Here is a 24,885-nt window from a genome sequence, read left to right as displayed (position 1 = left end):
AATTACAGCCATTTTCGTTTTTCACTATTGAAGGCTACCTGCTCTCCATAGGCCAGAATGGGCTACTGGAATTACTACACCCTGTAATCCCAGTGGACTCATAGAGCATGGTAGGAAGTTATGTTTAGTATGCCTGAACTCAGAATAATAAAATACTTCTTTTAGTAAAGTTTATTTTAATATCCTGCGTTTGTAAATACTACTTTTAGAAAGTTAGTATTTACTGACCTGGCCATTTCAGTCCGCCTCTGCTGTGTGTGTGTGTTCTGCCTAGCAACAGTAAGGAGCAGGGTTGGGGAATCCCCAGAGACAGGCTGGCTGCCAGGTGGTGGGTAGAGAGATTACACCAGGATGGGTGGGAGGAGTCCACCCTTGACTCTGAATAGACCTGTGCTCTGACAGCACAAAGCCGGCGCCGCCCCCTGTGGGGCGGCTGATGTCTCTGCCCTGCTGCTGAAAGGAAAGAGCAGAGTCACCATAACAAAGTGCTCCAGAACTGGACTGAGCCAGGCCCAGGCCCCCTGGCGCTAAAGAACAAAAGAATCGCACTATAAAAGTAGGAGCCTGGCTCCTAAGAAATCAGATCCTGTTTACGCAACGACGAACCTCTGCCTGAAGGAGAAGGACCTGGAGAAGCTGAAGGAGGAATACTGTCTCTCTGCCTGAGAGACTGGCCTGCAGTGGGTGCCTGTCTGCTGGAAGGAGAGGAAAAGACTGAAGGAAAAAGACTTTGAATCAACTTGTGCTGAACAATCTCCAAGGGCTTGCTTGTGAACTTGCCCCCTGATCTGCGCCCCAGGAACAGTGGGCGCAACCTACCCCCAGAAGAGGAGAAGTCGCTGGACGCCATCCCGTGACGCTGATCCCCAGAGAACCTGTGTGCCTCTCCCCCTTTCTCTACACCGCGACATCTGCCACCTGGGACTACCACGAGCACCGCCAGGACCTGCCTACCTGGTCCAAGCACCGCAAGTACCAGCCCCTCCGAGCCGTAGCTCGCAACGCGGAGAAAGGCACCTGAAGGCCGGCGCACCGAGCCCTGGCGACCCTGTGCCGTCAAGATCACCGCGAGGCCCTGTGCCCACTTGTGATCCCCTGAAAAGCTGATCGCGCTGCAACAGCGCTGTGGATTGGCCCGGAGCTGCTTCCCCCTCTTCTGCCCTTGGTCGTGTGGCTGAGACCTTCTTCGGGTGCCCCACGAAGCACCGCCACCCTCTGACTGCGAGGGACGACACCGCGACGTGGGACACCGCTCCGTCGAAACCCGAGGCCGCTGGGACCATCCCCGTGCGAACAAAAAGGTATTGGTGGCTTCGCGCGCTAAATCCCGGCCCGTACTGCCCTTCGTACGAACCGTGCCAGCATTAGAAGGATTTGGGATTGTGCGCGCTGTTTGTACGGACCGTATGTACATCTGAAGTGTTTGAGCCTACTCCCCCCTGAAGTAAACGTGCTTCGCACCGTACTGGTGGCCCGTACTGTTTGCACCATACTGCCCGTGTACACACAGGCATCCTGTTTGAATCGTACTGTCTGCATCATAGTACGAGCCGTACGCATCATAGTACGAGCCGTACCCGCCTTTTAACTGCTTGTGGCTGGCGCGTAGTTTTGAATCGTACTGCCCATCTGAGAGGATTGTGCTTTGAGTCGTACTGTCTGCATCATAGTACGAGCCGTACCCGCCTTTTAACTGCTTGTGGCTGGCGCGTAGTTTTGAATCGTACTGCCCATCTGAGAGGATTGTGCTTTGAGTCGTACTGCCTGCATCCTAGTACGAGCCGTACCTGCCTTTGGCATATGGGTGTCTGGGGCCGTAGTTCACCCCTACTGCTCCCTGTTCGCACCGTATTGACCCGCTCTGAGTTCGCACCGTACTGAGGAAGCCGTGTTCGCACCGGACCGGTGCTTCCCTCCAGGTACGGAGCGTCCCTGACAGTCCGAACCGTACCCGCATAGAAAACCATTGCCGGTGCTCACGCGAGAAGAGTGAGACTCGGCAAGCGTACTCGGGCTCACGCGAGAAGCGTGAGAAACGGCAAGGTCCTGTTAAAACCTTGCCCAGAGTACCCCAAAGGCGCTACGAAGGGCCCCGAAGACCTAAAGAACTTATTTTAAAGAGAACTGTGCCATTTTAAAACCTGTGGACTGCCCTTAAGCATTTTAAAGTAACTGGATTGAGATTCGCTAAGAGAACTGTATTTATTCAACCTGCCTAAAAGAAAACCCTTTTATATAAAGACTTCTACTTTTGATAAATACAGCCTTGTGTCTTTTGTGTGGTGGGGTGGTGATTATTGTGTGGGACAACTTGAATGCTTAACCATATGCCCTCTGGGAATTTAGCCTGACTGCTCGCGCCACGTTACCTAGAGGGTGAGCAGGGGTTATTTTTAAAGAGGTGAACCGTTGCCCTGACTTGGAGGAAAGGGTCCCTGCTTGTCGCAAGTGCATACCTGCGCCAACCAGAGACCCCGGATTCTAACCCATACTTTAATTTCTTGGCAGCGCGCGACCTCTAGAGCTGTTGGTCATAAAGTCGTTGTGGATAGTGGGCCCCTCCCTGTCCCTTACACCTCGGTACACATATTGTTCAGGATGGCCCTATTAGTCCCCATGTCATGCAACGAACCTGTGTTGTGCATTTCACGAATGAGCCGTTCTGAGCCATTCTGAGCCTTAACCTGACTTGATCAACGATCCTGCCGATAATACACTTGCTGTTTGATCATGCACCACCTTTGCTGTATGGGTAGTCCATGTGTATACTCTCACCTTTTAATCTGAAGGATGGTTAATTGATTAATATGTAGGATCATGAAAGGTACATTTGTTTTCACTTAGGGACATCCAGAGAGTGAGACTGTTACAACTTTGTATTGCTCTGGGTGGCTGTATTTATCCGATCCTTGTAAATAGTATGCGTAGAGATCACTACCGCTTCACGCGATTGTCCACTACATATCGGAATATAAATACAGGTCTCCACTCTTTCTATTGTAAGAAGTGATCCACTTGCATCTGATGATCTGACCCTGGCTCGTAATGTTTGTTGTCTTCCTATGCGGTGATCGTTGGACCCCCTCTTTTTGGTTGCATCTAGAACAGTGGGTCTGCGTGGCATGCATCGTCCCGCATTGATGAGGACCGCACATGAGCGGGAGACTAGTGCCTTGTCGTCGGTCTATGCCCCTATCATGTGACCTTTGAGTCTTGTAGTATACGCTCAGGAGCAATAGGGAGACGCTGCACACACTCCCCCGCATGATTCTTTGAACTGCGCATGCACTTGTGACTAGCGTCTCGATACTGGCTCACGCTCACTTTAGATACTCGGGGATGGACATTAGACGATTACTTACACCTGTGTTTTGAGTGAAGGATCGCTCCTATTAGAGGGGGTATTTAAAGAGCCCTCCCCTTCCTGCCGTCACCTCCCAGACTGCGCGGAGTCCGGCTCGAGGTATATACGGATAGGTAAGGAGAGGGGTACGTTTGTCTTCGTATCGAGTAGATTCAGTTCCATGACCCCAGTTTTTGACACTCTTACTTGGGTAACAGTTAATGTTACGGTACCACTTCTGCTTTACAATTTAACGGAGGAGGGCCAGAACTCTGTTGGGTCTTGCGAATAGAAGATGTACAGAGTGAGGCTGTGATTCTGGTATCAGAGGAAGGGTGGCCCTCACTTTGACTGTATAACATACATTTAAATTCATAGGCACACTGGGATAAAGACAGCTGTTTGGGTTGGAGGCGACAGATTGCCACTCTCCCGGACACCCGGCCTATCTTGACTTTTAGGGCGGATCTTTTAGAGTCATTACCTCGAATGGGGTTGTGGTGTTAAACGGAGAGTAGGGAGCACAGATAGACAAGTATCCATGTGCAACTTGTTGTCTTTTCCTACCTGTTAACAGAGCGGTGCCTCCTTCTCCGAGCAGTCAGCCGGGTGAGGTGAGGCTGTCCTCCCACAGAAAGCTGGGTGAGTTGAATTTTTATATTATATTGCACTTTTTTTAAAGTAGTAACCACGTTTTGGGTTTTATGAGTTCGACAGTGTCTAATAGTCACTGCGGAATGCTGGTTATGGAAGCTGTATTCAATTGTGTGTTGCACCTTTCTTTTGTTTGTTCCAGGAAAGAGGACCAAGTTCCTATACCCGAGCAAAAAATTGCTTGCCTGGTAGGGTGGCTGTTGCCACAAACTTTATGATTTCCTGTTTTTCACATTGTCTCATTAGACATATCACTTTTGCAGTAGCCTTAGCTCCATCGATATAGGTCCTGAAGAAAGCCGGGTCAGGTGACCACCTCGGCTGAAACATGTCGACCCTTTGAGACCAAATCAAGTAATAGTCTATTTTTTCAAGACTATTTGGTCCTTTTTAGACATGACACCTGGTCAATCTCTATTAAAGATAACTTTTTGCCCACGTAGTCATTTTTAGCACACTATCACATTTTTAGCACTGCACTTTTGTTTTAGTCTACTTTTGAGTCCTAACCAATCGGATTACACATTGTGTCAGGAGTCTCTACGATCGGGGATCATTAGGTCGGGCACTCAGCAGAGCCGGCTGGTTCGATAGTGTTGGCCCAGACTTTTGACCCCTCAGAGTCTCAAATGACGATGCTCCGCCAATAAGGGTGGGCTGATGGACTCTTTGCTTCTGACACAATGATGTATTGATTATTCTGAGAGGTCCTTTCACTTTGTTCATAGCTTCCTACTAGCTCCCTCTGCTTTGTGTTGTTTGACTTAGTACCTTCTTCTGTTGTTTCTGTGTAGTTTGGGGTATTAAGGCACGTTAGTCGTTAAACTAGTTTCCCCTTGGACCCTTGTATATATGGTGTTTTTGGGGATATTCATCTGTCCCTGTGTAATAATCTTGCTGAGGTGTTGAACCCAGTGGTTCGGCAGAGGATACTGAGAAGGGAAAAAGCATCTTGGTTCAATGCCAGGTGCAGGAAAGCCAAGGCAGACCTCCTTCAAGCACTTAAAAATAGGGAGGCCCATTCAGCTATTACGGAGAGGCGGGCTGCTTACAAGTTGCTCCTCGAAAATGCCAAAATAAACTGGGACTGGGAGAACTGGTCTGAAATGGCAACAGCTCTCAAAGTCAGAGACTCCAGGAAGTTCTGCCAAATAGTGAAATACGGCTCTCTCGAGCCTGCTCTGGCTATAGAGGCTAATATTGCGCCCGCAGTGTGGGAGGAACACTTTTCGTCCCTCTACAGTGTGGCAGGTCTGGATCACCTGGGAACCGAGGTTGGAGAGATAGCGTCCCTAACCAGTGCCAATTCTCCCATGTTGGAAGATTTTACCTTAAAGGATCTGGAAATGGCGATCGCTCGCCTTTCCTCGGGAAAAGCGCCAGGACTTGATAAGCTCCCAGGAGACCTCTTAAAACACGAGGTTAGAATCTGGGCCCCCTACTTCCTTGTACTCTTCAATGCCATCGTCCACGGTATGCCGGTTCCCTCTACCTGGCTCGGGGCAGAGATCGTCCCCATATTTAAAAGGGGTTCACCTCTGCTTCCGGCCAATTACAGACCGATCAGTCTGATAGACGTCCCTCAGAAGCTTTTTGCGAGGCTTCTGCTGGATCGCCTCTCGGACTGGATCGAAGGTAGGGAAATCCTGAGCCCTCTCCAGGCTGGGTTTCGACAAAAGGTTTCTACCGTCGACCAGGTCTTTAGGCTTTCCCTCATATATTGGAAAACAATACAGTTGGAGGGTGGCAGCCTCTATACTGTGTTTGTGGACCTGAGGGCGGCCTTTGACCTGGTTCCACGAGGTAAGCTGTGGGAAGTGCTGGCCAGAATGGGGGTACCGAGCGCCTTACTGTCGATGATTATCCGACTTCATACCAACACCTACGCTCAAGTGAGGTGTGGTAAGCAAGGCGCTCTATCCAACAAGTTTCCCGTGGGCAGAGGGGTAAGACAGGGGTGCGTACTCGCACCGACCCTGTTCTGCCTCTTTGTCAACGGGGTCATCGACCACCTCAATGGGGTCCCTAATTCTGACGTCCCCAAGCTGGCAGGGAGGAGGGTTCCGGCAATTATGTTTGCGGATGACACCCTCCTCCTCTCCAAGTCACCGATGGGAATCCAGCGTGTTCTAGACGGCTTTGTGGACTTCTGTAGAGAGCACGGACTGGAGATTAACACCACGAAGACCAAATTTATGGCCTTCAAACCCCCGATTAGATTCCACTGCATCCCTCGCATTGGAAATAATACGTTAGAAAGGGTGAACACCTTCGAATATCTTGGTGTAACCCTTAACGAGAAAATGGGGTGGGTTCCGCACCAGGAGAAAGCTAAGCTAAAACTAGCTCAACACGTGGGCGGGATAATGAGGTTGATGGGGAAGAATAGGTCGACTCTCAAACCTATAGGCCCTCCACTCCACATCTATAGGGCCCAAGCCAGAGGAGCCGTTACTTATGGCAGTGAATTATGGGGCCATAAAGTCTCGTCTTGTCTGGCCAAGGAGGAGAACAGGTTCCTTAGGTGCTTAGTAGCTCTCCCCCCTAGCACACCCCTAGTGCCATTGAGACTTGACCTAGGAATTAGACCCCTGGAAGAAGATCTGGCGCTCCGTCCTCTGATCTACTGGCGCAGATTGTGGACGGTGCCCGAATTGATTCACTACAGGCAGGGCCTGCAGGAAGTCCTCAGCCTTCCAAATTCGGGGAATATTAGCTGGCTCAGATTTGTGAGGAGTAGTCTGATGGGCTTAGGCCTTGATACCTTATGGAATGATCCTCTTGAGGCTTGCTCTAGGCTCCTAAAAAAGGCCCTCACCAAAATCTATTATGATTCTAAGGCTCCCGCATTGCTCCCTTTCAAAACCCCTGGGACACTTACGGAGCAATTTATTTGTATAAAAAATGTTTATAGCCTGGAACCAGCCTTGGATAATATATATCCAGTACAAATAAGGAAGCTGTTCTTGCAATGGAGGCATGGGTCCCTGCCAATCCGTGCATTTACTAGCCATTGGATTGAGTCCGCCCCCAGCACTTGCCCGGCCTGCAGAATGAGTGATGAAACTGAATTGCATATCATATTCTTCTGCCCGGTCTACAGCGAGGTGCGGAGAAAATGGATTGTCCCCATTTGTAGGAATTTGGGTTTTACCAGGTGCAATGAAGCCTTCAGAATTCTAAAGAGTGAAATGGCTCCCCACATTGTGTTTGCTGTGGCCAAATTTCTGGGGGCCTTCTGGCAAACTAGGACACGGTACTTGAAAACGCTTACTTGATTCATTTGTACTGGCTCAAATTGTATGTGTTTGTTGTAATGAGTGGCCATATAGATGTCCTGGTTCTAAATGTTTTTAAACATCTTAAATTATCTTTTAATCCATTTCACGCATGTTTCCTTTTAAACATTTTAACATTATTATAATTGTATAATTTTATGTATCTTTTATGGAGATCTTCTCCGAAATAAAGTTATATTGACTTGGATGGCAAGGACTTTGACTCTGCAGCTGTGAGGATCAGGCGACGCTGATGAGGACCATGAGCCATGCAAGAGCTCTTCCATGAAGGATGTCAAGTGCTGAGGGGTCGGTGTCTGGCAGGAGCACCAACAAGCCTTGGCAAAGGCAAGCCACACAGGAATAAAAGAAGGAGCAACATTGGGACCAGCAAGGTCCAGAGGACTCACCAAAGGCAGGGGCGTCAGGGCAGGACCCGTTCAATCAGGGCAGACCAAAAGAAACAAGTGTGACGCTCAAGTGGACCCACAGGCCGGAGGCTCTGGAGTCGCAGGAGGACCTCAAGCAGCCTACCAAAAGATGCAGGCCACGAGGCACACGATGCGGTGTGGCTGAAGATTCTGGTCCCTGGAGGTGCTCGAGGTTGGGGCTAACTGGAGCCTGAAGATTTTCTTGGAAAGAAACCAACAAGCCTTTGCAACTGCAAATTGGACGCAGTGCACAGGGGTTTGGTTATTGCAACCCCCACAAGGGATACTGGCCAAAGACTTGGTGAGATGGCAGGCTGGGCCTCTGGAGCTGTGGAAAACCACCAAATGTGATGCAGAGCACATGGAGTCTGTAGGAGCTCAGGATCTGCAGACTGATCGATTTAGTTGTGGTGCCAGGGAATGCAGGGGAGTGACTCCTTCACTCCAAGGGAGATTTTATTCAGTTGTCTTTGATGCTTCACAGGCCTTGGAAGGTTCCTATATAATGCACAGGCATGGACTATGCAGCAGACTGGAAGGGAGACAAAGTCAGGCCAAAACGAAGTCCAGCAAAGTCCATAGTGCCCAGACTGTAGAAGAGCAATGGTGTCTGATCTGAATCTCATCCCACGACAAATCTAGGGACCTAATCCCAGGTAAACCCTTGAGTACCCTAGGGAAAGGGTTAGGAAGATTCATGGGACAGCCGAACCCATGGTGGCAGTCCGACAACCGCCGCACTGCGGGACCGCATGCAGTATTACAACTGTGGCAGTCAAACCTCAACGAGACCACCGGCACAACCAGGACCAAGGCGGCCTTCCACCAGCAGAAATATGCTTGTAGTGACACAGACAGCACTATATTCCAAGTCGGCATTTCACCGTCCTTTTCAAGGTAGTGAACCCACCATGAAAAGGGTGGCGTAATGGCAACAAAGGTGGCCAATACAGGGCCCACTACAGAGTTTGGGTACTGTTGGTGCATGCGTGGGGGGACACATGTAGTGCCCCCCTGGACTTGCACCCATCTTTCTGCACTGTGTGGAATGTATGCCACACCATGCAGGAAGGTGCAGTTGATGATCTGAGAACAGTGGTCTGCCTGTTAGGCTTTTAATGGGCCTGACAGACTGCCGTTCTGAGACCGCAGCAGGACTGCTCGCCAGACCAGGAACAATCTCCTGACCATGCGGGTGGTCTCACCACGGGTTTGGTAGTTCCACAGCAAGCGGCATGTTGCACCGTCCGCTGCGGGACCGCCAAACTTGTAATTAGGTCTGAGGCCTTGATTTATATCAGGTGGACGGGAAGTCGTTCCACCACGGGGACTTAGTAAATGACTACATTTCCATGACAAGGGGGGCCACAGCCCAATTTATAAATGACCGCCAAGCAGATGGTCATTTTTAACCCCTTCCCCGCTCATGACGGAGCCGCTCCGTCATGAGCCACGGTTGCGCTGTGCTCATGACGGAACGGTTCCGTCATGTCACGGCCGTTGGCGGCCGCTCCGCCTATGCGGCGCTGTTTCCCTGCCTGTGCGGGGGGACAACGCAAATGGGTGGAGTCATGACGGAACCGTTCCGTCATGAGCACAGCTCAACCGTGGCTCATGACGGAGCGGCTCCGTCATGAGCACAGCGCCACCGCGCTGCCCCCCCCGCACCCCCCAGCGCTGCGGCGGAATTCCCGCTGCAGCGAAAGGGTTAAAAGCATTGCCAGGAACCGCCATCAACGGCGGTTCTTGTGAATGCATTTTACTCAATGCTACAGGGCTATGTCAGCAGGACGCAACCCTGCAGCACAGAGTATTCTTTTTTTCTTCACAAAAAGAAAATCCCGAAATGGGATTTTCTTTTGATAAAGGAAAAATGTAATGCTCCCCATGACATGGAAAGTCTTCTTTCATGGCGGGGGAGCATTATATTGTTTTTAATGTTCCTTTAGTAAAGAGCAGTGAAAAATGATAACATGACCACCCATCTTAATTGGGCGGGGTGAGATGTAGTCATTTCTCCAATGGCCCTTACTCCCCAGGGCCCTCAGAGATGTTAAGCCGCTTCAGAGACAGAGTAGTCTTCATCGTGGTCATACTGAAGATCCATCCGCTTTTAAATCAGACTGGCAGACCTTCATGTTGGCGGTATGTAAACCCCAATGCCATTGCAAGGAGGTATGCATACCACCAACATGTAAATCTCCCCCAAAGTTATGTGCTTTCCAAACCAGACACCCTCTAGTCTTCTATTGCGAACCAAAATTGTTCAGTTCTATGCAAATGGCTTTATCTCCCAGTGCCTTTGATTTCAGGTATGAAATTGCACTTGAGAGCTAGAGCTAGGCTGTCTTTTTACTCCAAGCTCTCTAGCAATCCTAGTATTGCGGCTGAGTACCATGCATGTCCGGCTGCTTCATCTTAAAGAGCCTGCAACCACAAATATATTTTAGATATACAGGAAGGTAAGCACTGCTCCTATCAATATTAAAAATTGTTTGGGGCAAATCTATGCACTACCAAGACTTCTTCCGATGGAACTCTGTCCCAATGTGTGTGTGTTCGATGTTACTATCATCATCTATGTCTGAACGCAACTGAAGTACCACCTCTTCCTCCAAGCATTTGGATTCTACATCACTTTCTCCTTCAATTCTCACCTCTAAGCATTTACTCCACCAACTATCGAGAAGAATACACTCTGGCTCCCTTCACTTGCCCATACTCCCCGCTTCTACCGAAGCAGAAGTGGCTGATGCTCCTTCTCCCACATTGCAGCAAAGACCTGGAGCAGCCTCCCCACTCAACTCCAGACCATCGCCTCAATTTCGGAATTCCGAATGGCCCTCATGACCTTGCTGTTCGAAAAAGCCTCTGAGGCCTGCAAGCGCCTGGATACCCTTTCGGGTGATTAGTTGCACATTATAAATCCTGATTGATTAATTGAATTACTTTTGCCTTTCCATCATCCTCATGTGCTTGCGCTCTGTTGAGACCGTTGGTCACTTGAGAGTGTCATATGAAGCTTCAAATAAATAAATAAATAATGATCAGTGGACAAGAGATCTTGACTGAATAAAGGCAAATGTATTGAAGACCGGGCATGTCACATAGTCTCTCAATCTTATGGGCTGGTCTTAACTGTTAATGGGACCCAGGCCCTTGATGTGCATTCAGTGAGTCACTGGTTACTCCTTTGCCTTCTGCAGAGACCAAACCATGTCTTCATGTTTATTTAATACAGCAACATTTTTGGAAAGGAACATTTGGTGTTCTGGAACATATGTATGCCCATATTGGTTAGACTTTTTCTTCTAACTCACAATCCCTTCCGGATACGTAGTTTGCACAGTTTGAGTTAAAGGCAGAATTTGTTAACCCTGTGTCGTTCATGAACTTCCACTTGCCTTGGCAAGTTGGAGCAGAGGAGTTTAGGGCTAGTGAGACTGCCGTGCACATGTTTATGTGTCTCAACTGCCAAACGTTATCAATGCGCCGAGTGCCTTCAATGGTCCCTTAGTTGAATATAACCAAATATTGTTATAGAGAGATGAAGGACCAGGAACCCAAAGGAAACCTCCATTACAATAGGTATGTTCATGGCTCAAATAGGGATTTAAGCGGGGAGGACATACTAAAGGAATTTTCAAAATGGCAGCACCTTTCATATGCAGTTTAATTTCATGATATCACTGGGAGGGTACTAAATGCAATTCAGCGGTGGGCCGTGCAGGTAAGAGTGGTGGGGCCGGGTCGGAGAAGGGGGGATTTAGACAGACGACGAGGAGGGAAATGTAATTATTTATTTAATTTTCCCTCTTGGTAGAATGTCAATTCCCCCCTAACCCGGTCCCCCTCCCCAAATCTTTTACCTGCACGGGCCGGTGTTGCTGCAATCCATTAATCTTGCTATCGCAACCAAACGCAAAGAGAGCACGGTAGTGAACAAACAGGCCAGGAAAGAAAAGCAAGCTTCAGCAACCTATGCTCACACTATCTGATACTCATACATATTGTGTTGGCTGTGCCAATATTTGTTTTGTGATTGACTCTGTGCCGGTAGATAACTAGAAAGCATGATTTGATTTTGGGGGGTCTGAACCCTCCAATTGATTGTGATATTACTAAACCTGCACAAAAGGAGTTGACTAAAAATAATTACACCTAAAGACATACCAATTATTTTTACTGACTAGGTTAAAAAATGCAATAAAATCCACTAACTACAATTCGTTTCATGTTTTTATTTGATTAGGATTCATGTTTTTGTCCTGGAAAGCTTTATTTTATTCTTTTCTCTTTCAGATAAAATGCAGATTTTTTATTTATCCCATTTGTTTTCATGACCAGAATGCTAAACCTAAATAAGTAGCATTACATTTAAAGACACTGAGTGTTAAATTGTAGTGCTTGGTTTATTGAGCAATGGAATAGTAAAATCCTGGCTGGTTTTCAGAATGGCCAATGATAACATTTTGAATGTTCCTAACTGAGTTCAGTACATGTAAGCCAGCTTCACTCACCTTCGTGGTGGACATGACGAAAACATGACTGGGTTTTAATAGCAGGGTTGTCATGGTGGCAAACAAGCATTCAAGTGACCTCCACTAACGCTCAATAACCATAAATTGACCCTATGTTCAATCATTATGGGTAGACAGAACACCTGAATGGATTTTGCCTTTGGTGCCTCAACGAGTCCAGGTCTCATAAAATTCTGCTAATTTAGGGGCATATTCTCAAGCACGGCGTTAAAACTGCCCTTGAGAATTTCCATAGAAGCCCATGTTGACACCAGAACATGGGCTTCTATGGGAATTCACAAAGGCATATTATCAAGCCCATTATCGCTGCTTTAGCGGCAGTTCTCTGCCGCTAAAGCCGCGATAATTATAACGCCGTTTCTTGATAATATGCCCCTTGATCCCTGTATTTGGCATATCCTGTGGTATGGGTGAAATGTGAAACACAACCAGAAGAAAGAATGAATGTCAAGAAACAGAACAGCAAGCACTCCTGTGTCAAACGTTTTGACTTTAATCACTCGCGAGCTTTTCTGGCGTCTTCTGTCTAACTCATGTTAACAAGCGCTCTAGAAAGCTGCATATATATTTATGAACATAGTGCTGGAAGGTGTCCCAGCTGACATTAAGTATGGACATTTGATTGTTTTGTAGATACAGGCTGATGCCTTCCTGAAAAAACGTAGATGGGAAATCGCATTTTTCATATTCCTTTCTGAAATCATAAAAAATGAATTATATTTTCCAGTGATGAGGTGAAGAAAAAAAACCGATGTGAAGCGATGTCTGTGTTCTGGAGGCATGATCTCAAGTGTCGAATTTAGGGGCATATCATCAAGGCGGCGCTATGAAATTATCGCTGCTTTTGCGTGTTTTGCTGACTTAGTGCCCGTTGCAACAACGCCCAGCTTTGCATCGCTAATGAGATGCAAAGTGGGCGTTCCTTCCGAAAACAACTAGAGAAATGTCGCTAACCGACATTTCTCCTATTATCAATCTGCACGCTAACAAGCATAGCGATAAGAAAAGTAGCGCTAACTGCGGTTATCGCTACTTTCTTTATGCCTGCTTTTAGTTTGACTTAGCCATGATATCCAATGGAAGGTGGATATCATGGTTAAGTCTGCCCTGCCTTATCAACAACATAGCGCCAAACGTTGTGTGATTATCACTGGAATCCCAGCGATAATTGCACATTTGGCAGCTAACTCAGGTATTTTTATCGCTCTGGAGATAAGCGTCGCTGATAGCGCACTATCTCCACGATAAAAACAAGCGATAGCCGGCGATAATTATCCTAGCGCTAAGTGCTCTTAGTGATAATTATCGCCGGTTGTTGATAATATGCCACTAAGGAACATATCATCAAGGCGATGCGATACAATTATCGCTGCTTTAGCGTCCATTTTCGGATGAAAAGCAGTGATAATTTTATCGCCCTAGCAGCATGGACACGCTAACGTGAGAATCCATGCCTTAGCGCCTGTTTCCTGAACGCCCAGCTTTCCATCTCTAATGATATGCAAAGTGGGCGTTCCTTCCCAAAATAACTGTAGAAATCTCGCTAGCCGACATTTCTCCTATTAGCAATGGGCACGCTAACAAGCATAGCGATAAGAAAAGTAGCGCTAACCGCGGTTATCGCTACTTTCCTTACGCCTGCTTTTAGTTTGACTTAGCCATGATAACCAATAGAAGGTGGATATCATGGTTAAGTCTGCCCTGCCCTATCAACAAGCTATCGCCAAACGTTGTGCAATTATCGCTGAAATCCCAGCGATAATTGCACATTTGGCAGCTAACTCAGGTATTTTTATCGCTCTGGAGATAAGCGTCGCTGATAGCGCACTATCTCCACGATAAAAACAAGCGATAGCCGGCGATAATTATCCTAGCGCTAAGTGCTCTTAGTGATAATTATCGCCGGTTGTTGATAATATGCCACTAAGGAACATATCATCAAGGCGATGCGATACAATTATCGCTGCTTTAGCGTCCATTTTCGGATGAAAAGCAGTGATAATGTTATCACCCTAGCAGCATGGACACGCTAACGTGAGAATCCATGCCTTAGCGCCTGTTTCCTGAACGCCCAGCTTTCCATCTCTAATGATATGCAAAGTGGGCGTTCCTTCCCAAAATAACTGTAGAAATCTCGCTAGCCGACATTTCTCCTATTAGCAATGGGCACGCTAACAAGCATAGCGATAAGAAAAGTAGCGCTAACCGCGGTTATCGCTACTTTCCTTACGCCTGCTTTTAGTTTGACTTAGCCATGATAACCAATAGAAGGTGGATATCATGGTTAAGTCTGCCCTGCCCTATCAACAAGCTATCGCCAAACGTTGTGCAATTATCGCTGAAATCCCAGCGATAATTGCACATGTGGCAGCTAACTCGGTTATATTTATCGCTCTGTAGATAAGCGTCGCTGATAGAGCGCTATCTCGGCGATAAAAACAAGTGATGCCGGCGATAATTATCCTAGCGCTAAGTGCGCTTAGCGATAAATATCGCCGGTTGTTGATGATATGCCCCCACCTCTTTGATGGCTGCCGATGGCAAGGTATCGCCTGAATACCTATCGCCTCTTAGCGGGAGTTATCGTGCCCTTTCCCTGACACTATCGCCTCTTACAGACGTGTTGATAATACGTCGGTAAGAAGCCAAAAATTATAGGGGAAAGGAGGCGATAACAAAACTCCCGATACTTGGCACGGGCGATAATTATCGCCCTTACTTGCTAATATGTCCCCAAATGCTTTGTCTTGGAGGGCGCACATAGCTAGCAGCCCTGGATTTTGTAGGGTTCATACAGGTCTGTATAAAGAACCGTTTGTTTTACCGAAAACAATCTCACAGTGTGTTGTGCTATAAAATCCTAGAACAACCAGCCAAGAACATACAGATCCCATCGGAGTAGCCAGGCCACCTATGGCAAAGTCTAGAATGCGTGACGCCCATTCCGGGTCCGTCTTGCTAAGGTTAGCGCTAGGGTGCCCCGTGAAGCGCTCCTCTCCATATTCTTCTGTCGCTGCCTTCCTAGAAGCCCTGTACCCAGGAAAAAAGGTAGCACCCCCTGCCATTCTGCCACCAGTCCTTCTTTCACAGGGGGCCAGCAGCTATTGTTTCTACAGGGGGTGCACCATGAAGAAATACACTCTTCTGCAGCCCTGCCTGTCCTAGTATCTCTCAAACAGTATACCCTGATTTCCCACTCTCTATCACTCCCCGATTACTTTCTCTGCCCTGACTACCTATTGACTTCCTCCTTCCCTTCCCATTCCCTCCTGTCTGTTCTTTGTGAATGACATCTAATGTGCCCAAAGAGGACAGCATAAACCTCGATGTGCAAGCCATGGAACTGCGGTTCCAAAGGTAGAGGTATGGGCTTCATTAATTAAGCATTATTGCCTGAGCCCGCAGGCAATAATGACTGATAATTACCCTCCCAGCAATTATGGGTGCAAGCAGCAGGCGAAAGCGCATAATGAGTGGAGGGTAGTTAACAGCTGTTATTGCCCAGCAGGTAATGGCAGACTACTGGCACCCTCCCTTTCCCTCTTTCCCAGTGGTGAACTCACTCACCCTGGATGAGGTCATAAATGGCTAATGCACAGCCCCTGTTGTTTTAACACAATCTGCTCTTCAAGTCACACTGTGCTGGCCCCTCCCTGTCCTTCAGTTAAGGGAATGTAAGCCCTAATGGCCAGTTGAGAAAAACAAATATTGAAGTTTTTTTTTTACTTTGCTTCTTGCTGTTAGGGCTTGCATTCCTCTTAAGTGCAGAAAGGAAACAAGCCGGCATGATTTGACATAGAATCAGAGCTGCCCAGGAGCCATTTATCCCCTTGCCAACCGTGAGCCGAATTCACCACTGGGTTAAAGGGGATTGGTAATGAAGCGGAGCACCCAGACGAGAAAAGAACGGCCCTAATGGAGTGCTCCCTTTAAGAGGTCTGTAATGATACCTACGGCTTGCAAAGCGACCATTCTGATTGGCTGGCTATCGCCCAACATTCGATAAAGGGTGCTAATTAAAGGAGCCAGCCAGTGTATAGAAAACAAGCATTGGCATAGCCAATAGGTCTTGTCTTTGGGACCTTATAAGTTTTTTGCCATGCTGTACATTATCCTAAATGGAACAACAAGCAGGCGGGTTTACTTTAATTCCTGCACTGAAACCAGCTCCCACTTATAAAGAAGCTGTATTAGCCTTTTAATGGGCAGGACACCTCGGGACAGAGAAGAGGAGATATCGCAGAGCAGGGAGACACGACTGCGACCGCCAAGCGCCTCTTGAGGCAACTTGAAGCCCTCCTGGTTACAGCGGAGGAGCATGTGTAAGGTCTGCTCTTCCAGCGCTCCTTTAACGACTATGAAGAGCCCTCGGTGAGAGAAGACGAGCCTCTGCTGGCATCAGAGGCGCAACTAAAGCCACATTTCGGGGGGGGGGGGCTACTAAACATTTCGGGGGTACTGATTCTTCCAGCAATATGCAGAGTGGAGATGCAGGGGCTCTTAGAAGGGGTGAAAACACAACAAAGCCTCGTTAGCAAGTAAATGAGCTTTTAAAGCCCTGTGAAGTACTCGGGTGCGGCTGTGTGTGTGCCTGGGAAGCTGTCTCAGCCGGGCTGACACACACGACGGGGGGCTGAAGCCCTTTGAGCCCAATGGGTGTTGCGCACCTGGCTGGGATCTAACCGTGTAGCCGTAGGGCTGGGAGGAGGACCCATGGGGCAGGGAGATACGTATGAGGCCATCTAGTGTCTCTTATTAGAACTCGAAGAGCTCTTGAAGGAAGCACTAGAGTCTGTCCAGAAATCTTACAGTGCAATCTTTGAGCAGCGAACAGGCTCCTGGGGCTGGGGGGAGGCATGTGAGGCCGTCAAGCTCCTCTTGAGGGGACTTTCGCAGCTCTCGATGGAAGCAGAGGAGGCCGTCAGGAAGTACTATCCAACCCTGAGGCAGGGAGGGGGCACCGCGGGTCAAAGAGGAGACCCCGCCGCAGGTCAGAGTGGAGACGCCGCGGGCATGGTGGTCTGTCGATTACCGTACAGTGCCTCATGACAGTAGTTGCAGGTGTCCTGACAACAGCAGAGCAGTGTCTGCAGACACAGCGCACCGCGGCTGGGAGTGACAAGAATGAGGTCTACCGGCTCCTCTGCACACAACTTGCTCAGCTCGTGAGGAGTACACAAGGCTTTGTCCTGACATTTAACAGTGCAACTAAGGACCAGAGACAACTCCCGGGTGCCGTCGGGCGCCTCTTGATAGACCTCGCACAGCACTTGAAGAAATCAGCGGCCTCCGTGAGATCTTACCGTGTAAACATACCAGAAAACACGCCTGTGACCGACCAGCTACCTCTCCTAGCGGGATCCTTAGTAAGTGCCCCCCTTACAGTGTGCTCCCGGGAAGGTTGTGGTGAGCTCCTGTTGTCTTTCTTGGGGGGTAGGGTGCACAGAGCTGTGGGCGCGTGGGGCAGGTGCAGTAACTCAGAACAGTCAGTGACTGTACTGGTCAGCGGTCACTGGTTGCTACAGGCAGCTCTGGACATGTCATGTGCTCAGCCTGGAGTGTACTAAGTGAGTGCAGAGCGAGTTCAACCATCCCCTGGTAGGATTTTATGCTTTCACACGCAGCCCAAGTCATGTTACTTTAGAAATGTCATTGTATCAATCGCTGACTACTCGGGGCAGGGGGGAGTCACCGCAGGGCAGAGAGCAGACACCAAGATACAGGCCCGGCGCCTTTTGATAGACCTTGCAGAGCACTTGAAGGGAGCGGAAGACCAGTGGATCCCACAGCAACAGCGCCGCCTTCAGGCCGACCAGTGCCAGCTGGTGAGGAGCCTCCAGCCGGCCTCATTCATGTGACTCTCACTTTGGACGCAAAGGGGCAGCGGTTCAGCGTAAGAAGCGTAAATATACAGTAAACACTGACGGCAGAAATGTACACACAAAAAAATCCCTAACGCGGTTAAGGGAAGAGAAGTAATACATTTAAAAGTCACACTGTAGTTGCTCAGATGCACAACCCCGTAAAGGCAAAGGAAGACGAACAAGCGCAGCCGCGCGGCCGGCGAAAGTAAAAGCAACCTTTGTAATATGACCCAGAACAGATGGCACCCTGTGCGCCGCTGCTTGCTCTCAACAGCTGTAGACCGTGGTAGGAAATATTTACTGGGAAAGGTCGGACATGCACTCGCCTTTGGCCAATTGCGTGCTTTCATTTTTTAAAGCCACACGCAATGGGCAATACAATGTGTGCAAAAAAAACCCCACACGCGCGAGTTCGCTGAAAAGCTGGAGTGATTACAAGAGGTCATCTCCTAGCGCAGCGCATGCGCGCTGATCTAGGCTCGACCTAAAAAACACATTTCTCTTCATCTAGTCCTGTACTGCTAGCAGTTACAAACAACAGGCGTTCTAGAATGTTGCTCTGTTTGATGATGTCATCTGGTCTTTTGAGAAGTGTCATTCACAGGACGGCCCCTTTAAAGGAAGACACTTCACTTGTGTGGAAGTTCCATACCTGCACAACTTATGTGCACCTCATTTTCTCCTGGTACTGTGTGGGTTACCCACGGCTATCACTGTACCTTCAGGGGCTCCCACTTATCCTATCACATTAGTCCTTTGTCAAAGGTACTGTATTGAAAAGTGTGGATGACGTTGCTGTCTAATTGATGGAAATGAAGGAAACTGAGTGTGCCACAAAGAACGCAACTATGCTGTTTGGAAGTGGTTATGAGTACAAAACATTTCTTTGGTTGCCAAATACTGGTGATGTGAACAGTATGGCACACTGTTCACACTCATCTAAGCCCATTTCAGCTATCAGTTAGATACAGACAAGAAGAAATCAGTGCTGGATCAAACCCTGTGGAGGTCCCTAGGCAACCAAAATTTCAGGGCCCAGGTTCCCCAAGCAAATTATCTTCGAATAAATTTTTAATTTTAACAACCATATGTCTCTGGTTTATGTACTTTAAGTAGTTAATGGGTACATTGCATTAATACAGTATTTTCCTTATAGAGTGTTTAATGTAAAGTTTTCGTTTCTTTGAGTTGATTCATTTTCTGTATCTTTTGGGAACAATTTAAGAAAGTATGATTGTAATTTTCTTTCAAGATCAAATCAATATTATTTTGATCCATTGTCGAGGGGCCCCTAAAAGGTGTAGGTCCGTTGCCTACTTTGCTTATTTGGTAATCTGGAACTGGAAGGAATTCATACTGCTTAACACCAAGCAGGGTCAAGGAGAGTCGAACGATGCTCTTTGCACACATTTTGTGGAACAAGTCATGTACAGTGATGAACGCTGAGGAGGCACTGAGGGTACGTATTATACAAGCTCGCAGGACCTCAGAACGTGGCGCCATCATCCACAAAGACATGGATGTCCCCTGGAACACGTCGGAGCTATGATTCTGCCAGCGCTTGAATGTGAGGATGGTGCATATGGAGGAGGCCATTGCCAATGTTTCAGTTAAGCAGGACCTAGTGGACACGGGGTATGTACAGGGACGTGTGACCACTTAAGAGATGGACAGCACATGACCAAAGGCAAACTTCGTTACAACAAACAAATGATGGACGGAATGCTGACAATGCAGACATTCTCCCCCAGTCAAGAGATCTGGGTTAAATCCATCGTTCTTTTGCCCACTACACCACCCCAGTTTAGACATGGCCATATGCAAATCAGTCTTGACCCTGTGCCTCATGGGAACAGTCCAGCCCGAACTGCCAAGCCATGTCTTCCCTGGACCGGAATCAAGCATCCTAGGACCGGTTTCTGGCTATCAGCCGTCATCAGCCAGGATAGCTTGACTCCAGTGGCGTAGTGAGCACGGGTCCCACGTCTGGGAATACCCATCCCACTTAGGGCGAAAAGCGTTACAACAAACAAATGATGGACGGAATGCTGACAATGCAGACATTCTCCCCCAGTCAAGAGATCTGGGTTAAATCCATCGTTCTTTTGCCCACTACACCACCCCAGTTTAGACATGGCCATATGCAAATCAGTCTTGACCCTGTGCCTCATGGGAACAGTCCAGCCCGAACTGCCAAGCCATGTCTTCCCTGGACCGGAATCAAGCATCCTAGGACCGGTTTCTGGCTATCAGCCGTCATCGGCCAGGATAGCTTGACTCCAGTGGCGTAGTGAGCACGGGTCCCACGTCTGGGAATACCCATCCCACTTAGGGCGAAAAGCGTTACAACAAACAAATGATGGACGGAATGCTGACAATGCAGACATTCTCCCCCAGTCAAGAGATCTGGGTTAAATCCATCGTTCTTTTGCCCACTACACCACCCCAGTTTAGACATGGCCATATGCAAATCAGTCCTGACCCTGTGCCTCATGGGAACAGTCCAGCCCGAACTGCCAAGCCATGTCTTCCCTGGACCGGAATCAAGCATCCTAGGACCGGTTTCTGGCTATCAGCCGTCATCAGCCAGGATAGCTTGACTCCAGTGGCGTAGTGAGCACGGGTCCCACGTCTGGGAATACCCATCCCATTTAGGGCGAAAAGCGTTACAACAAACAAATGATGGACGGAATGCTGACAATGCAGACATTCTCCCCCAGTCAAGAGATCTGGGTTAAATCCATCGTTCTTTTGCCCACTACACCACCCCAGTTTAGACATGGCCATATGCAAATCAGTCTTGACCCTGTGCCTCATGGGAACAGTCCAGCCCAAACTGCCAAGCCATGTCTTCCCTGGACCGGAATCAAGCATCCTAGGACCGGTTTCTGGCTATCAGCCGTCATCAGCCAGGATAGCTTGACTCCAGTGGCGTAGTGAGCACGGGTCCCACGTCTGGGAATACCCATCCCACTTAGGGCGAAAAGCGTTACAACAAACAAATGATGGACGGAATGCTGACAATGCAGACATTCTCCCCCAGTCAAGAGATCTGGGTTAAATCCATCGTTCTTTTGCCCACTACACCACCCCAGTTTAGACATGGCCATATGCAAATCAGTCTTGAGCCTGTGCCTCATGGGAACAGTCCAGCCCGAACTGCCAAGCCATGTCTTCCCTGGACCGGAATCAAGCATCCTAGGACCGGTTTCTGGCTATCAGCCGTCATCAGCCAGGATAGCTTGACTCCAGTGGCGTAGTGAGCACGGGTCCCACGTCTGGGAATACCCATCCCACTTAGGGCGAAAAGCGTTACAACAAACAAATGCAAACTTCGGCCTGTAGCTGCTGAGGAGGTGAGCTGCTGCATGATGGCTGGTTACCATAGAAGGGAAATGCTTGAGCATAGAAAGCTGAATCACCATGCTAAACTGTGCTGGGCCCATGGCCCTGCCAAACAGAGAAGGGGCTTCTGAGGATGAAAATGAAAGTAAAATTATCAGAAATATTTGCACTGAGAATCAGGGGCATATTTACAAAAAAGTCACGCGGTGCAGCAAGTCACATTGCTGCGGTGCACTGCATTACAGGGAAAGGGCAGTAATGTTTCGTATTTAAGGCAATATGGCACATTCTGCCTAGCACCAACGCAGGCTCCCTTGCACCATGGTGCAAGTGTGCTTGCTTTGTAAGCATTATTGTTCTTGTGCAGGAAAGGGCACCTTCCTGCAAAAAAACAATCCTGGGAGGCATATGTCTCTTTCTAAGTGTGCTGCAGCATGCAGCACACATAGACAGAGGAAGAAAAGAGGATAAATCAAGATAGTTCTCCTTGTTACGCCTCCCCTGGGAAGCAGAAGCTTTTGGCGCATTCCCAGATTTACAAGTTCTTGTAAAATGGAGAATGCATCAAAATCAATGGTAGTTGCCTTGGAACACCCCCGCAACGCCCATGGAACGCCTTACCGGGGCCAAGTAACGCAATGCAGCGATTTGTACCACATTGTGTTACTCCAGATTTTCGAAGGGAAAGCCTAAAAAATCTGACTTAGAGGTTCGTGTCACGCGTTTACCACGTTGCGTGGTGCAAACGTGGCGCAAGCCTCTCCTAGATATGCCCCTCAATTCTTTGCAACCAAACATTCAGATGAAGAAAACATTTTCATCATTTCCATCATTGGTCATGGGAGAAGAAACCAGTGCTGTCATCCAGAGTGCAGAGTGAACACCCAATATTGTCCCATGTTGTTACAGCCTCACTGTCTCGGTTGTTGGCCAGCGTTTCTAGTTTCACACTCTCTGCTCTGTCCTTGTTGATGTGCACCTTTATTGTCCTAGATTTCAGTGTTCCTTGATTGCATACTTCCTGTCGTTTTTTTCATAGAATCTGCTTTTCCTGTTCTATTCCCTTCATCGTCTCTTGTTTTTATGGCAAAATCTTATTGTTACCAAGGGTGATAGGCATAAATTCAGCAACACATTTTTATTGCAGTTTGGCTGCCAAACTCTGGAAACACACGCACAGAAGGGAATGCATCTTGCAGCATCCTCCTCCTCATAGTTACATTTTTATTTTATACCATAAAATAATTCTTTAGTACTCTTTATTTTCTGGCAGAGCCTAGATCATGGTTTGTGGACATAAAAAGGGGAACTATCGAACACCACCAATACCAATACCCAAATGAACACCACTAAATCATACCATTCTCTTAAGAGCAAAGGTACGATGTCTTCCTCTGGTACTACGGCTGACCATCAGTCTACACATCTTTACCCCCTTCTAAACCGTGTAACAGTCCCAGTCTCTGCTACAGGTCCTGCCATGAGCGTGCACCGCCATATTGTATTTTGCTGCTGGACTGCACCCACCTTCCTGTTCCGTGGGTTCTTAATTTGCAATTGTCTGCTCACTCCCATGGCCTGAATTTGATTATGCAAATGCATGCAACTTGTTTGCGTGTGTCGAAACCTGCATGTGTTGTAGTAACTCTCCTTTGGACTGTGGCAGGTTGAGTTATGTTGATCACTGGTTTCAAGCTAGCCTGGCTGATGAGGGGTGATGCTCCAAAACCGGCCCCAGGATGCTTGTTTTCTGGTCCAGGGAGGAACTGACCTGACAGTTCGGGCTGGACTGTTCCCATGGGCAACAGGGTCAAGGCTGGTTTGCATATGGCTGGGTTCAAACTGGAATGGCGTGGCGAGCAAAGTAACAATGGATTAAACCCAGATCTGTGACTGGGGGTGAATGTTTGACAATGTTTAACATTCCGCCCATCATCTTTTTGTGATGATCCTCATGCCTGCACATCAGTCCAATTCTCCTCACGCAGAAAATCTCCATTCCCTCTAGTTCTTGGGATATGGCCTTACCTGAGCAACAGTTAAACTGTCAGAATTCTGCAATCCCCCTTCTAGGAGACTTACAAAATCTTATCATATTTTGTTGGTAGATGGACAACGCAGTTTGACATGCCTTTCTGCCTACATACATGTGCGTTCAGGGGCGCCCCCTTCAGAGCCACAGAGGTATGTGTGTGCTCTGCTGATCCACCTCCATTTTATAACAATGGATCTCTCCCTATACCTCACCAAAATAGCCACTGCCATTTCAAGTTATATTTGGACTGGTGGGGATTGGTAAATTGTCTAGGGAGTTGGAGCACCACTCTCCCCTGCTGGGGTATCAGCCCTCATATCACAGGCATCCTGAGGCCTCCTGTGCCCCGAGAGGAGTCGCTTTTCAAGGGTACATAGTTCAAATCCAGATTCCGCTCATCTGTCACTGCCTCTGCTGTCCCTGGAAAAATCACTTTATTTCTCGTGCCAAACCGTGGTTCTGCTGCAGGATTCCTGAAGCTCCTTCCCTTTCCTGCAAACACCGCCTTCACCTACCGAAGTAGCAGAGCTCTTTATCTGGAATGTCCAGATGCCCCGTTAATTAGGTGTGGTGGCCGCCATCTTGAACGAACCGTTGGGATGAAAAGGAAGAACGTAAGCATTCTGAAGAGAACGTTGGGCACCCCCCTCCCCCCCCCAAAATGGGCTTCTCTGCATCATTCCCAGTCAAGATGAAACTTCCTCATACCAGGAAAATGGCTTAGGGAGCCCAAAAGGGAGAGGGGGCCTAAGCAATGCAACAACATTACTTTCACAGAGCCCAGCTGTCTCTACTCCTGTTCCGGCACCACCGTTCAAAATGGAGTACAAATGTAGGCTAAATGTAGTGGTTGATGGTACAAAACGTAAGAAAAGAAAGTTTGGAAGAAATTCATCATTTTACTGGCATATATTAAATGCGAACTCCAGGTTGGAAGGGGGTGCAGAGAAACAGCATGTTGAAAAAGAACACAGAGTAAAAACTTCGAAGCCAAAACTGTAATTCCTATGCCATTCCCCAAATCAGCGATTCCAACCTAGGCGTGGTCCCTTGAGGTGCCTTTTTGTAGGCTGAAATATGTCTGTCTCATTTACACGGCTACTTCATACATTCATTATCTGTGTATGAGTAACCCCATTTTCCATTTACAGGTCTACGTACAGAACCACACACCAAGGGGCATATTTACAAGGGCTTTATCTCCACGTTTTTGGCTTAAAAAGCCAAAAAAGCGGAGATAAAACTATCGCCCTATCTACAAGAAGGTGCAAACATGCATAATCGCATGTTAGCACCCTTTTTCCCAGCGCCTCCCTTTGCATCTCTAATGAGATGCAAAGTGGGCGTCACTGGGCGTACCGCGGATGGACTACCTTGCAAATATCGCGGATGTT

The 24,885-nt window shown here is 48.1% G+C and overlaps 1 long non-coding RNA gene across 1 annotated transcript in view; it reads left to right on the top strand.

The window, feature by feature from the left end:
• Window positions 1-542: 542 nt before the first annotated feature.
• LOC146833740 (uncharacterized) overlaps window positions 543-24,885 on the top strand; it is an 86,867-nt gene continuing 62,524 nt past the window's right edge. The window contains exon 1 of the long non-coding RNA XR_014960267.1: window positions 543-1,301. This is a non-coding gene — a long non-coding RNA (uncharacterized LOC146833740). The remainder of the gene's footprint in view (window positions 1,302-24,885) is intronic.

The sequence above is a fragment of the Triturus cristatus genome, chromosome 4_2, assembly GCF_964204655.1.
Source record: "Triturus cristatus chromosome 4_2, aTriCri1.1, whole genome shotgun sequence".
NCBI classification, from domain to species: Eukaryota; Metazoa; Chordata; class Amphibia; order Caudata; family Salamandridae; genus Triturus; species Triturus cristatus.
This window is presented reverse-complemented; position numbering and strand designations above follow the sequence as displayed.